Genomic DNA, 12,172 nt, shown 5'->3' with positions numbered 1-12,172 from the left:
GCCCCTCACTGCAGGCTGGGGGCCATGGGCTGTCACCACAGCCTCTGGCCAGGGAACTGCCCAGCACAGAGCTCACCTGTCCTTTCACTTGCGCCTCCTTAGCTCCTGTTATTCGCCATCTTGTGTCCAAGCTGCATCCTGCAGAGTTCATGCAGGGCACAGTGGGCGGAGCTCAGGCCACCCTGTCCCAACTGAACACTCAGTGCCAACCACTGCCCTAGTCCTCAGGTGACCAGCAGCTGCTGTGTGCTGGGCATCTGCCTGGAGTATGCACGCAGGTGACGGGGTGCTGGAAATGCAGCAGGCGGCACTGCTGGTGGCACGTCCTCTCCCGGGAGGACTTTCCGCAGAAACCCCGTGGCCTCTCAGTGCAGTCTCTTCCCCTCCCCCGTGGTCACACTGCTTCCCAGGAGAGGAGGCCGGGTGTCTGATATAGTTACACATTAATCCTTCAGAAGTCTCTCAGAACTGTAGGAAGCAGGTGAAAAAACAAAATGCCGTGAACTTTAAACTCGGGCCTGGCCTGCGAGCACCAGGGGTCTGAGGTCACCCTTCCCTGCGGCCCGGCGCCGTGCCAGGCAGGGCTGCGGCGCATCCTGTGGGCGCTTTGATGCTTTCATCTCCCGCTCGCCAGCCTCTCTCAGAAAGTCAAGGGCTTCCTGCTGCAGCCGGGCCCCACCGGCCCCTCTGGGTGCCCCTGAATGAGGCTGGCAGAGCACCCCCTGGCTTCACTGCAGGCCGGTGGACACCACGCCTTCAACCCAGAGGCTGGGCCCCCGCCACCCTCACAATCTAGGGAAACAAATGGTGCTTTAGGGGGTCCTAGGAGCACGGCCTTTGGCAACCGTTCCATGGGATTTTACTCTTGGTTATGATAAAATTACTCTTTTAGGCCCCATCATATTAAAAACTATTGTGTTACCATCTTTGGAACACACACTGACCACCAATGCAGACTTGACCTTCCCTGCTCCCACCTGGAGGGACAGATGACCTGCTGGGCACCAGGGCCAGGCACAGTCCGGCGGTCATGCAGCTGGCCCCTGCTGCTCCCAGGGGACTTGGCAGCCACACAGACGCCTGAAAACAGGTCTGGGGCCAGCAGCTCCAATGCCAGAGAAGGTGCCAATGCCCTACGGTGCCCCTTAGGAATTCTGGTGCCACCTGCAACTTGGCAATTAAATGCAACAGGGCAGCCACCTTGGAGTGACAGCACGGGCCCCACCTGCTCTATGCTGAGAGATCCACTGTACTCTCTAGGTCCTGCTCAAGGTCCTGCTCCAGGCTACACAGCAAGATAGTCTTGTCCCTAGGGACACTCAAAAGCCCTTAAGTACAGGATACCGGTGCAAATCCACAGGCATCTCACTCTGAGGGGCTCTGCACCACTTCAGATCTATAGCCTGCCAGAAAAGCTAGGCCCAGAGAGAACAAAGTGCCCCAGATCCCTAATATGACCCAGGGAGCTGGGCCTGAAACCGAGGGCTCAGTGCTCAGAGGGGACGGCACAGATAGCTCTAGCTATGAAGTGTGATCTAGGACCCACAAGACCCATCTCAGCGGGCAGTGGGCAGTGGGCACTCCCTGGGAGGCACGGCACATTGCAGGGCCGGGAGATGGTGACAATCGATCCTGTTCTAGGTGGTTCCATGGGGCAGCCATCTGTCAGTACCTCCTCCTGTATGCCTAATCTGGGACTTTGGTTGAATGGAAAGCAGAGCTCAAAGAAAACTGACCTATAAATAAACGCTACAGGAGCTCAGGAAAGGCAGGCAGGTTGCAGGCCACTCGGGCTCGGTCATTATTACCAGAAAAGTCCAGCACACTCCTCGGTCCCTGATCAAAAGCAGACACTCAGCATATTAGATTAGGGTTTCCACAGAATCTGAATATTTTCAAAGTACTTCTACAAATAGTGATGGTGGCCTCTTAGGCTCAGTCACTTTCTGGAACCCAACATGCAATAAACAAAACAATACAGACTGCTCTGTGTTTACTACCTGGGTTCACAGAAGAGTGGCAGAGTCAAGGTCAGTTGCTCAGAGGTATGGACGAGGGGTGCATGGGACGTCTGTGGCCCTGGACACTGGGACGCACAGTTAGAGCCTCTGTGCCATCCAGGGCCCCGGCCCTGCTGGCTGTTGATCAAACAGTGATTTTCCACACTTGGCTACTAAGAGACACAGCACATGGTTGGTCTGTTTTCCAGGCTGCCGGAGCTTTCAACTTACTTGCTGGCAGTTGCTCAAAGTATGTTTATTGAGCCTCGAGTCCCTTGACTGGCTGGACTGACTGTGTACTGAAGTACTATTTAAAGGGTTTCTTCAGAGACTTCTTATGCTCAGATTAGCATAGTCCTTATTTTATATGTTTCTTAGGTGAGAAATGGAGAGTTTTGGAAAGCAAACTCATTCAGGTTAAAAAAATCCAGAAGAACAATTATAAAATATTACACAAAGTCATTCTCTTCTCCTTGAAGTGATTTGCTAACAAAACATTCTAGAAGGATAAGAACCTGACTCACTGCCTAGTACATGCAATCAGGAGATAAAGGGAACTGCAAACCCAACTGACCGCAAGAAACCAACAAATGAGCTGCACAGTGGTCACCTGGCCTCTGCCAACAGCAACCAGCCAGTCAGGAGTCATCCGAACTCCATTTTCAATGGGCCTGGAAATCAGGATTCAATTTTTTTGGTAGCAATGACACATTTATGTTTCTCTAAAAATATCATTAAAGCCAGCTTTAAATGCTCTGGAAAGACATTGACTACCTACAAGGAATCAGGCAGGAGGCAGCAAATAAAGAGAAACACAAACCTGGAAAAGGTGAGTGCCCACGGTAGTACACCCCCAAGGAAATGAGAGCCCCCCCATACCCCGCAAATTGCTGGCTCTCACACACAAAGCTCTATTTTTTTTTTTTGAATTTTTAATATTTATTTTTTTTTTAGTTCTTGGCAGACACAACATGTTTGTTGGTATGTGGTGCTGAGGATCAAACCCGGGCCGCACGCATGCCAGGCGAGCGCGCTACCACTTGAGCCACATCCCCAGCCCACAAAGCTCTATTTTTAAACACTAAAAAATTAAGCCTTTAAAAATATAGAAGCTAGAACTCAAAATTAAGCCTGATGGGCTCTTGGACTAATTGCTATCCCCAAAGCATTCAAATCCTTTCTGTGCTTGCATAATTACCCCAAGTTAAATTCAATTAAAACTCTGATTTACAAGAAGGGAGTCAGGGAGGAAATTAAGGGCACATTACTGAACAAGCTTTTACGTACTATGCATCAAGTGGAATCATTTACTCACATTCCTGAGTCCTCACATTGCCCCTGGTACTATTCGCTGTCAGAAGCCTGAGCTCTGAGTCCAAATCTGATCTATACTGGGGCTGAGCAAACTGGACTCACCCAGCAAACTGAATCTGACCCTATCATACCTATATACAACTATGTAGAGCTTTTTGTGTGTGTGGCACTGGAAGTTGGACCCAGGGTGCTCTACCACTGAACCACATCCTATTTAAACTTTCTTTTGAGGGAGGTCTTGTTAAATTGCTGAGGCTTGAACTTGCATCCTCCTGCCTCAGCCTCCCAAGTAGCTGTGAGTAGCTGTGATTACAGGTCTGGCCACCATGCTGGCTGGATCCCACTTGAGCTCTATCAAGTGGGAACAGTGACAAAAGGGGGGACAGGAGACAGGGGTTGGGATGGAGGCTGGAGCCAGCACACCAGTTCCTCAAGCTTAAGCCCCCTGGCCTCTCTAGTATTGGGGTGGGTTCCAGGACCCACCTAAATATTAATAAAAACCCCATTTTTGTATATACTGGACTATGAAAAAGCACTTAAAGCCAATGTGGAGTCCACTCCGGACCACAAAATCCCTTGTTAAGAGGTAAACCCCCTTTCCTGTGTCATGGTTATATAGGGACAGATGGCGGCTCCCCTCAGTTTATGAACTTGTTCAAATAAATCTTTTTCAAAAACAACAGCACAAGATCTTTGTTTTTCTTTCCTTTTTTTTTCTTTTTAAGAGAAAACCGTCTATTCAGTGAATTTCTGGATTGCATAACTCAGGCATGGAGGCATGTGAGGCATTTAACTCTTTTTTTTTTTTGTCTATAGGAGCTCTGTCATTTCCCTGCCCAAACTACTTTCTTTTTGGTGGGGGGCAGGTGTGGTTACTGCGGATTGAACCCAGGGGCAGTCTACCACTACATCCCAGCCCTTTTTTAGTTGTAGAGGGACACAATACCTTTATCTGTTTATCTTTGTGTGGTGCTGAGGATGGAACCCAGGGCCTTGCACATGCTGGGTGCGCACTCTACCACGGAGCCACAGCCACAGCCCCACCCCAGCCCTTTTTTTATTTTGAGACAGGATCTTGGTAAGTTGCCCAGGTGGCCTTGAGCTTGCCATCCTCCTGCCTCAGCCTCCAGAGTAGCCAGCATTAAAGGCATATGTCACCACTCCCAGCCCCAAACTACTTTTTCAATTAACAAACAAAAATTGTACAGGTAAACAGGAAGAAGAAGGGACTCTCTCCTCTGCCTCTCAGCTGTCCAAGCTAAGCAAACCTCTTCTGTCCCACTTGGGATCAGTCCACACAGCCCACAAGGAACCTGCTGGCCCCTTCCTACCCCTTGGCTGGCACCGACAGACTTCACCTCTATCTCAGTAATTCCCCCAAAAGAGGAAAAGTGACTACCCAGAGGGCATGCCTCACAAACCACGTGCTTTTGGGGGGTTAACCAGAGGCCCAGTTGAAGGCCTTAAATGTTCAGCTCTTTACTCCTCCCTGGAAATCCAGCTCTGCATCTGCCTGCACCTGGTACTGAGGTGGCAAAGGAGGGAGCAGAGAAGGGGCAGGACGCATAGAGAGAATACTCTGATCCCTTAGAAGTTCAACGTTTCTCCTCCAAAATTCATGAAAACCTGGCATTGTTTTAATATAACAATGATCTCCCTATTTTCCAGTTCAGGGATTTCTCTCCCTTCTTCCTATTCCCGCATTTGAAATAAAGGTCACTTTCCAGGAAGTGGGCCCCTTCACAGAGGCAAGCCCTCCTCCCCAGCTGTCAGTACCCAAGGGGGAGAAGAGGGGCTGTCTGACCAGGAAGCTCCTGAGGTGCCCTCTCACCAATTCTGTGGGCTCTGCGAGAGCCCTGACCCCAGCTCGCAACTCAACTGGCTGCAGGGGACCCTTCTCCTCCATGTACAAAGCCAGGTATGAATGCAGCCCAACCCAGGTCTTTCTTGAAGACTAGAGAGAGCCAGGTGGACGCTGAGTCGTTTGTGGATTCCACCTCATCGCCCTCACCAAGGAGGGACATCCCTATATGTACATTACAATTGAGGAATATAATGAATAACTTCACACCAAGAAATTCTACAATATAGATGAAACAGAAAAGTTTTCTAAAGGCAGACACAAAGGACCAAAGCTTATTCCAGAAGACGCGACGACCTGAACAGCCCTCTACCTATTCATACGCCTTCACTTGGTTTAGAACCTGTGCATAGAGGCAGATGGCTTCAGAGGTCAATCCTACCCATGCTTAGAAACTTAGGAGGAAATAAAACCAGCATTACACAAAATTCCCAAAACTAGAAGAGGAAGCCACACTCATAATTCCATGTGTGTGTGTGTGTGTGTGTGTGTGTGTGTGTGTGTGAGAGAGAGAGAGAGAGAGAGAGAGAGAGAGAGATACTACGGATTAAACCCAGGGCACTCTACCACTGAGCTATAACCCTAATCCTTTTAATTTTTTTAAATTTGAGACAGGGTCTTGCTTAGGTGCCCAGGCTAACCTTGAACTTGTGACCCTCTGTCACAATGGCAAAAGTTTGACATCTACAGTCGAGGGGAGAGATAAAGAATGTCCGTGTGCTTCTTCCCTTTTCAATGTTTTATTTACTCAAATCATATCATACAATATCACTCTATAGGTTCTTAATCAAAGAATGATAATCCTTAATGCTGGGCATTGCAACAGACATAATCAATTCAAAGCAAAAAATTCTAATTAATTCTAAGCACTGCAAATATACTCAATCAAGACAGACCTATTGCAGACATTCCCTCTGCACGCCAAGCTTAAATGCTAGATTTAAAGTCTTAAGTCCAGCAGATGCACACTCACTCAGACCACAGCAACCAGGTCAGGAACCGATAGAGGCTTCTCCTGGGGTGGAGTTGAGTTGATGGCTGGCTGAGGAGATGGTCATAAGGAGAAGTCCTTTTCTCACCAGAGTCAAGAGGCTGCTGTGGAGTTTGAGGGTGGTGAGGACAGATGGATGAGAACAGTTAGGATGTCAGTCCAGATCCTCATCAGGCTCAGGCCTTTGTGCATCAGTGTTGGCTGGCTGAATGTCTGCTCATTTGCTCCATCATTTATGCTAATTTTGGGGCTTCTGACCACCCTTTCAATCCTTATCAGCGGTTACCAGGTTTCTCAGTGACATCTTTCATTCTGAGGTCATCTAGTCTGGTGGTCTCTGCCCTGAACTTTTGCCTTTTGCCTTTATCAGGGTGAAGGCAAATGACAGAAACTTCACTCTGAGTTTTATCAGGGTTGTGGAAAGTGACTTATTTTATCAGGCTGTGCCTGATGACCATATTGGAGGGCTCCGTAGGTGTACCTGGTAGGGAGTGCAGTTTTATTTCAAAATGGAGTTACTTAGGCTAAGGCCCTTCTTAAGTTAAGGCCATCCTTACACCCTCATGCCTCAGTTCCAAAACTGCTGGATTACAGGTGTGCATCACAACACCTGGCTTGCTATAAGTGCTGAAGAAGTAATTCCACTTATGGTTCCAAAACCAAATAAATAAATTGGTACAAATGAATGAGAACTACAGGCTACTATCATAAACATAAATGCAGAAGTCTTCTACAAATATTAGCAAAGTTGGGGCTGGGCATGTGGCTCAGTGGTAGAGCACTCACCTAGCAAAATGCAAGACCCTGGGTTCGATCCTCAACACTACATAATAATAAATAAAATAAAGGTATTATGTCCAACTACAACTAAAAAATAAAATATTAAAAAAATATAAAAGGTGTTATACATCGTTACCAAGAAATGTTTCACCCTAGCAATGTAAGATAGTTTAATATTTAAAAATTAATGACTCACCAGAGGAGCACATTAAAATAGAAAAACCCGGGCTGGGATTGTGGCTCAGCGGTAGAGCACTCGCCTAACACGGGCTGGACCCCGGTTCAATTCTCAGCACCACATAAAAATAAAGGCATTGTGTGGTGTGCATCTACAAAAAGAGAGAGAGAGAGAGAGAGAGAGAGAGAGAGAATCTCTCTCTCTCTCTCTCTCTCTCTCTCTCTATATATATATATATATATATATATATATATATATATATATATATATATACAAATCCGGGACAAAAATTCTCAGTAAACTGGGAATAGAAGATGACTTTCTCAACCTGGTAAGAGGCAGCTAGGAATCACTGACAGCCTGTAGCCTTCCTCACGGTGAGTGACCAAACAGGGCCCCCGGTACTGGAGGAAGGTGAAGACGTCCACTCTTCCCAGTTCCATTCAGCAGGAACTATCTAACTATCCTTTTATTTTTCCCATTGACATGACTTTCTGTATAGAAAATACTAAGCAATACACAAAAAAGTGATTAGAACTAAAGAGTTTAGCAAGAATTTAAGATACAAGGTCAATATATAAAAATCAGCCAGGCATGATGGTGCATACCTGCAATCCCAGAGACTCAGGAGGCCAAGGCAGGAAGATCACAAGTTCAAGGCCAGTGTGTTTTGATATGTTTTGATGGAGAATGGATGTAGTTAAAATGCTTACTCTCCCTAAGTTGGGCTATAAATGCAACTTAGACTCTATCCCAAAATAAAAATAGATAAATAAAAAGGGCTGGGAATGTAGCTCTGTGGTAGAGTGCCCCTGGGTTCAATCTGCAGTACCACAGAAATGAATAAATGGATTAATTAATAAATGCAATCAACTGTATTTTTATATACTGGTAGAGAAAAAATGGAACTTGAAAATTTAAAAACTCTAGTACTATTTACAATAGCACCAAAAAAAAAATCAAGATTCTAAAGGTCAAATTTAACAAAATGTGTGCAAGACTCAAGCACTAGAAATTCAAAAACTGTTGAAATTCAATATCTAAGTAGAATGGAGATATACTGTGTTTTGATGGAGAATGGATGTAATTAAAAATGCTTACTCTCCCTAAGTTGGGCTATAAATTCAACCTAATTTTAATGAAAATTTCAAGGTGTTTTTTTGTAGATTGATAAGCTGGATCTAAAATTTCATAAAAGGTCAAAGGATCTAGAACACTCAAAACAATATTGAAAAAGGTGAACAAAGTTTGTAGTTGAAAACCTCAAAGCTACAATACAGACAGCAAGGAATTAGACAAAAGATAGACATGGAGATCAGTGCAATGTTCTTTAGTGGGTAGGATGTGAATGTACTAAAACCACCCACTTGTACACTTGAGGATGGCAAATTCTGTGGAATGTAAATTGTGGCATTTTAAAAAAATAATTAAAAAAATCAATGGAAGAGAGTGCACAAGTGCACAAGTGCACAAGTGCACAAGTGCACAAGTCCACCCTTGTATGGTCAACTGCTTTCAGTAGAGGTGCTGAGGGAATTCATGGGGTGTGGACAGTCTTTAAACAAATGGTCCATGTCCATGTGCAAAAAACCCCTCATCTTCACTCTGTGTTGCTAAACTTAGAATGTATCCAAACGTAACAGCTAAAACTTTTAGAAAGAATATCTTTTGCTAGAACACAAAAAACCATTTTAAAAACAGTAAGTTTGATAGCATGAAATTTTAAAACTTCTGAAGACAAGTAAATAAAAAGGCAAATGCAGACTAGAAGAAAGTATCTGCAAAACTTATATCTGGTAAAGGACTTCTATCCAGAATGCAAAAAGAACTCCCATGACTCAAGAAGAAGAAAATAACCTCAGTAATAACAGGCAAAAGATGGCATGAACAGATGTTTTACCAAAGATGAATGAATCTCAAGTAAGCAATGAAAAGACACAACTAGTAGTCATTAAGGAAAAGCAAAAAAAAAAAAAAAAAAAAAAAATCACAATGCTGCTATTACATATGTATTAGTATGGCTAAAACTGAAAAATACTAGCATCAAGTGTTGGCAAGGATGCAATGTAACTGAAACTCTCAGACATTTGAAACAACTTTGGAAAATAGTTCGACAGATTTTATAGAGTTAAACATATATTTGCAAGCTCACTTTGGGGAATGAAAATATCCAAGATTGGGCTGGGGTTGTAGCTCAGCAGTAAGTAAGACGCTCGCCTAGCATGTGTGAGGCACTGGATTTGACCCTCAGCACCACATATAAATAAATAAAATAAAGGTATTGTGTCCACAGCTCTTTTGTTCATAGCAGCCAATAACTGGAACCAATCCAGAGGCCCATCACCTGGAGACCGCGTGAACCAATCAAGGCGCAGAGATACAAGACCCTGGATAAATTTCAGGGCACATGCCGAATGAGAGACACCAGACACCCAAGACTGAATACTGTGTGGAAGAGAGGGCACAGGACAGGGACAGAAAACAGGAATGGCTGCAAAGGGGCTGGAGGAAGGTTTGGGTGACACAGCTGTCCTGGGCCTTGACTTGCATGAGTACATATACACTTGTCAACATTCGCTGAGCTTAAAGAAGAAACCACTGGACCTGTAGTTGATGGTGGATTTCATTGCATGTCATTAACAGAGACAATTTATCTGAAGAAAAGGCCAGCTCTGGAACACAGCCATCTTCCTCCCACCTTGGGTTACCTGGGGTCATGTTAGTGCCAGTCTCAGGACTTCTCTTGGCCACACAGGCTCACCCAGGCCTCTTCTATCCAGTTTGAAGGGCTGGGGCTGGGGCTCTCTGTTGTCTGGTCCCAGCTCTATTTCTAGACGACATGATCCACAGCCCTGAGCTCCAGGTCCAGGCCCGTGCCTGGCGGCTGTGTGGCTCCAAGCCACTTCCCCTGCCGTCCCAGAGGGGATCTGGGGGAGTCAGCCCTGGTTTAGTCTCAGGCACATGCGGCCTGCTGGACAAACACTTGTTTCTATTGTTTTCACCTACTGACCCCTCCTGGCTGAGGACTCTTATATCACTTGACCCCAGGAGTCCCTTCAGCCGCCTGGGGCTTTGTGAGAGACGCTCCATGTCTTCACATAATCTTTGTTTTCCTAGACTCTCGGCCAAGGTGCTTTTTTTGTGTGTTCCTAGGACACAGTGTCCTACAGCACAATGGAGTTATTTTCTAAGAGCCAGAGCATGTGATCTAACAACACTGATATGTGTGCAAAGTAGGTCAGAACCTTTGAAATCAGGAGCATCTCTGACAGCCCAGGCTGCGCTTCCCCCTCTCCTTCAGGGCCCAGGGAGGGAGTGGGGTCTCATTTCATCACAGTGTACCCCTGCCCACCTCAGGGGAGCTCTGGCGACACTTGCCTGAGTCTCATTAAACGCTAACTATCCAGGACGCTTCAACCTCTGGGTTCAGGTTCCCTGTTACACTGCTCCCGTGACTTTTCCATTAATCATCCCCAAACTTGCTTGCACTTTGTTTTACATTGCCTTTTGGTTACATCTTCTTCTGGTAGAAGCAGGATTTCCACACTAGTTAAGAGCTGCCCTGGAGACCTGCTTACTCTGACCATCATGGATATAAATGGCCAGGGAAGTTCTGCCTCTTGGTTCATTGCCCAAGTTCTGGACCCATTTTAGAACTGGGTCTTACCAAGAAGGACTCTTCTGAGACATGTGGCCTTTGTCTTTGCTGGTGCTATTAACCCAGAAATGATGAGATTTTGAAATGTGTGGAGCAGGTCAAAGATGGCAGCAGTGGGCATCTCTGAAGGCCACATAATACCACCTCAGAAGAAAAGCCCTCCCTGCAGAAAATACTCCCTTGCTCAGAAGAGCTGGGCTGGGCTGGGGCCCTCCACTGCCCTGAGAGGAGCCTGGGCTCTGGGCCTTGGCAAATGGACAAACCTCTGAGCCTCGGTTTCTGCTGTGCTGTGATGCCTGGCACCCCACAGAGGAGGGTGGCACATCCCCTGAGGGTGCACGGGTGCATGGGGGCCTGGCTGTGCAGGCCCAGCAGATGGAGTTGTTCTGAATGAGAGAAACCACTAGAAAAACATTGATTCTGCCCAACAGCTACTCCCCAGAGTCTCCCTGCTCTGAGAAGGTGCTGGACACAGCCTCGGACCTGGACCTTCTGCAGCCCTTCTGCCAGAGTGGGATTCTAAGGGACTGGATTTAGGGAGGCTCCTGGGGGGCCTCATTTAGCCTTCCTGGGCTTTGGATGGCTCTGAGAAGGGGACAGAAGTGCTCATCTTGCCGACCGCACAAGCTCCAGCTTAAGGCTGGGTAATTGGGAGCAGGTGGAAATCTCTGTGAAACTGTATCCTACATCCTGCCCACCGCCTGTGTGGCCTTGACAGAGAGCACCCCAGCCATTCTGCACAGTCGAGTGTGGCAAGGCTGCGTCTCCGTCGCCCTGCCCATGCACCTGTGTTAACTTCACACAGAAAACTCTCTTCCCCCAGCAGCTCCATCCTCTCTGATCCTGTGTCAGTGTCATCCTGACCTGCTCTCCAGAGCACCTGCCACTGCCAAATGAAACCTCCTGCATCGACTGACCTGGCCCTGCTGGGACCTATGAGGAAACAGCACACAGACCCTCCCCCAGGCCCACGGCTGGTAAGCAGCAGGGCTAGGACCTGCCCTTGGGGATCTGACTCCGAGTTCAAACTCTTCCTTTCTCAGAAACAAGCGCTGCCAAGCACCTGCCCTGTGCCCCCAGCTGAAATACTCACCTGGAACTGCACAGCACACACGGCTGACTTGGGTAAACCCAAAGTCCGTGGCTGTCATGGGCTGACTTGGGTCCCTACCATATCTGCACTGTGTCTGGAGGTGAGACGATTAAGTTAAAATGAGGTCATGAGAGTGAGCTTTGGTCCAGCAGGGCCAGTGACCTCCGAAGAGGAGATTAGGACACAGACACACACAGAAAGGGGCACTGGCAAGCCAAGGAGGGAGGCCTCTGAAGAAACCAACCCTGTCATGCTTTGGTCTCAGAATTTCAGCCTCCAGAACCGAGAGAAAATAGA

At 47.0% G+C, this 12,172-nt stretch overlaps 1 protein-coding gene across 5 annotated transcripts in view; it reads right to left on the bottom strand.

Annotated features, from left to right (window-relative positions):
- Ggact (gamma-glutamylamine cyclotransferase) overlaps positions 1-12,172 on the bottom strand; it is a 39,351-nt gene that overhangs the window by 10,714 nt on the left and 16,465 nt on the right. For 4 of the 5 annotated variants that reach the window (XM_077795128.1, XM_077795129.1, XM_026399332.2 and 1 more), the window contains exon 3: positions 6,149-6,270. The exons of the other annotated variant lie outside the window; for it this stretch is intronic. The gene's annotated coding sequence lies outside the window, so the exon portion shown is untranslated. The remainder of the gene's footprint in view (positions 1-6,148; positions 6,271-12,172) is intronic. 5 annotated transcript variants of the gene reach the window in all.

This window comes from Urocitellus parryii, chromosome 2 (genome assembly GCF_045843805.1).
Source record: "Urocitellus parryii isolate mUroPar1 chromosome 2, mUroPar1.hap1, whole genome shotgun sequence".
Classification (NCBI taxonomy): domain Eukaryota; kingdom Metazoa; phylum Chordata; class Mammalia; order Rodentia; family Sciuridae; genus Urocitellus; species Urocitellus parryii.
This window is presented reverse-complemented; position numbering and strand designations above follow the sequence as displayed.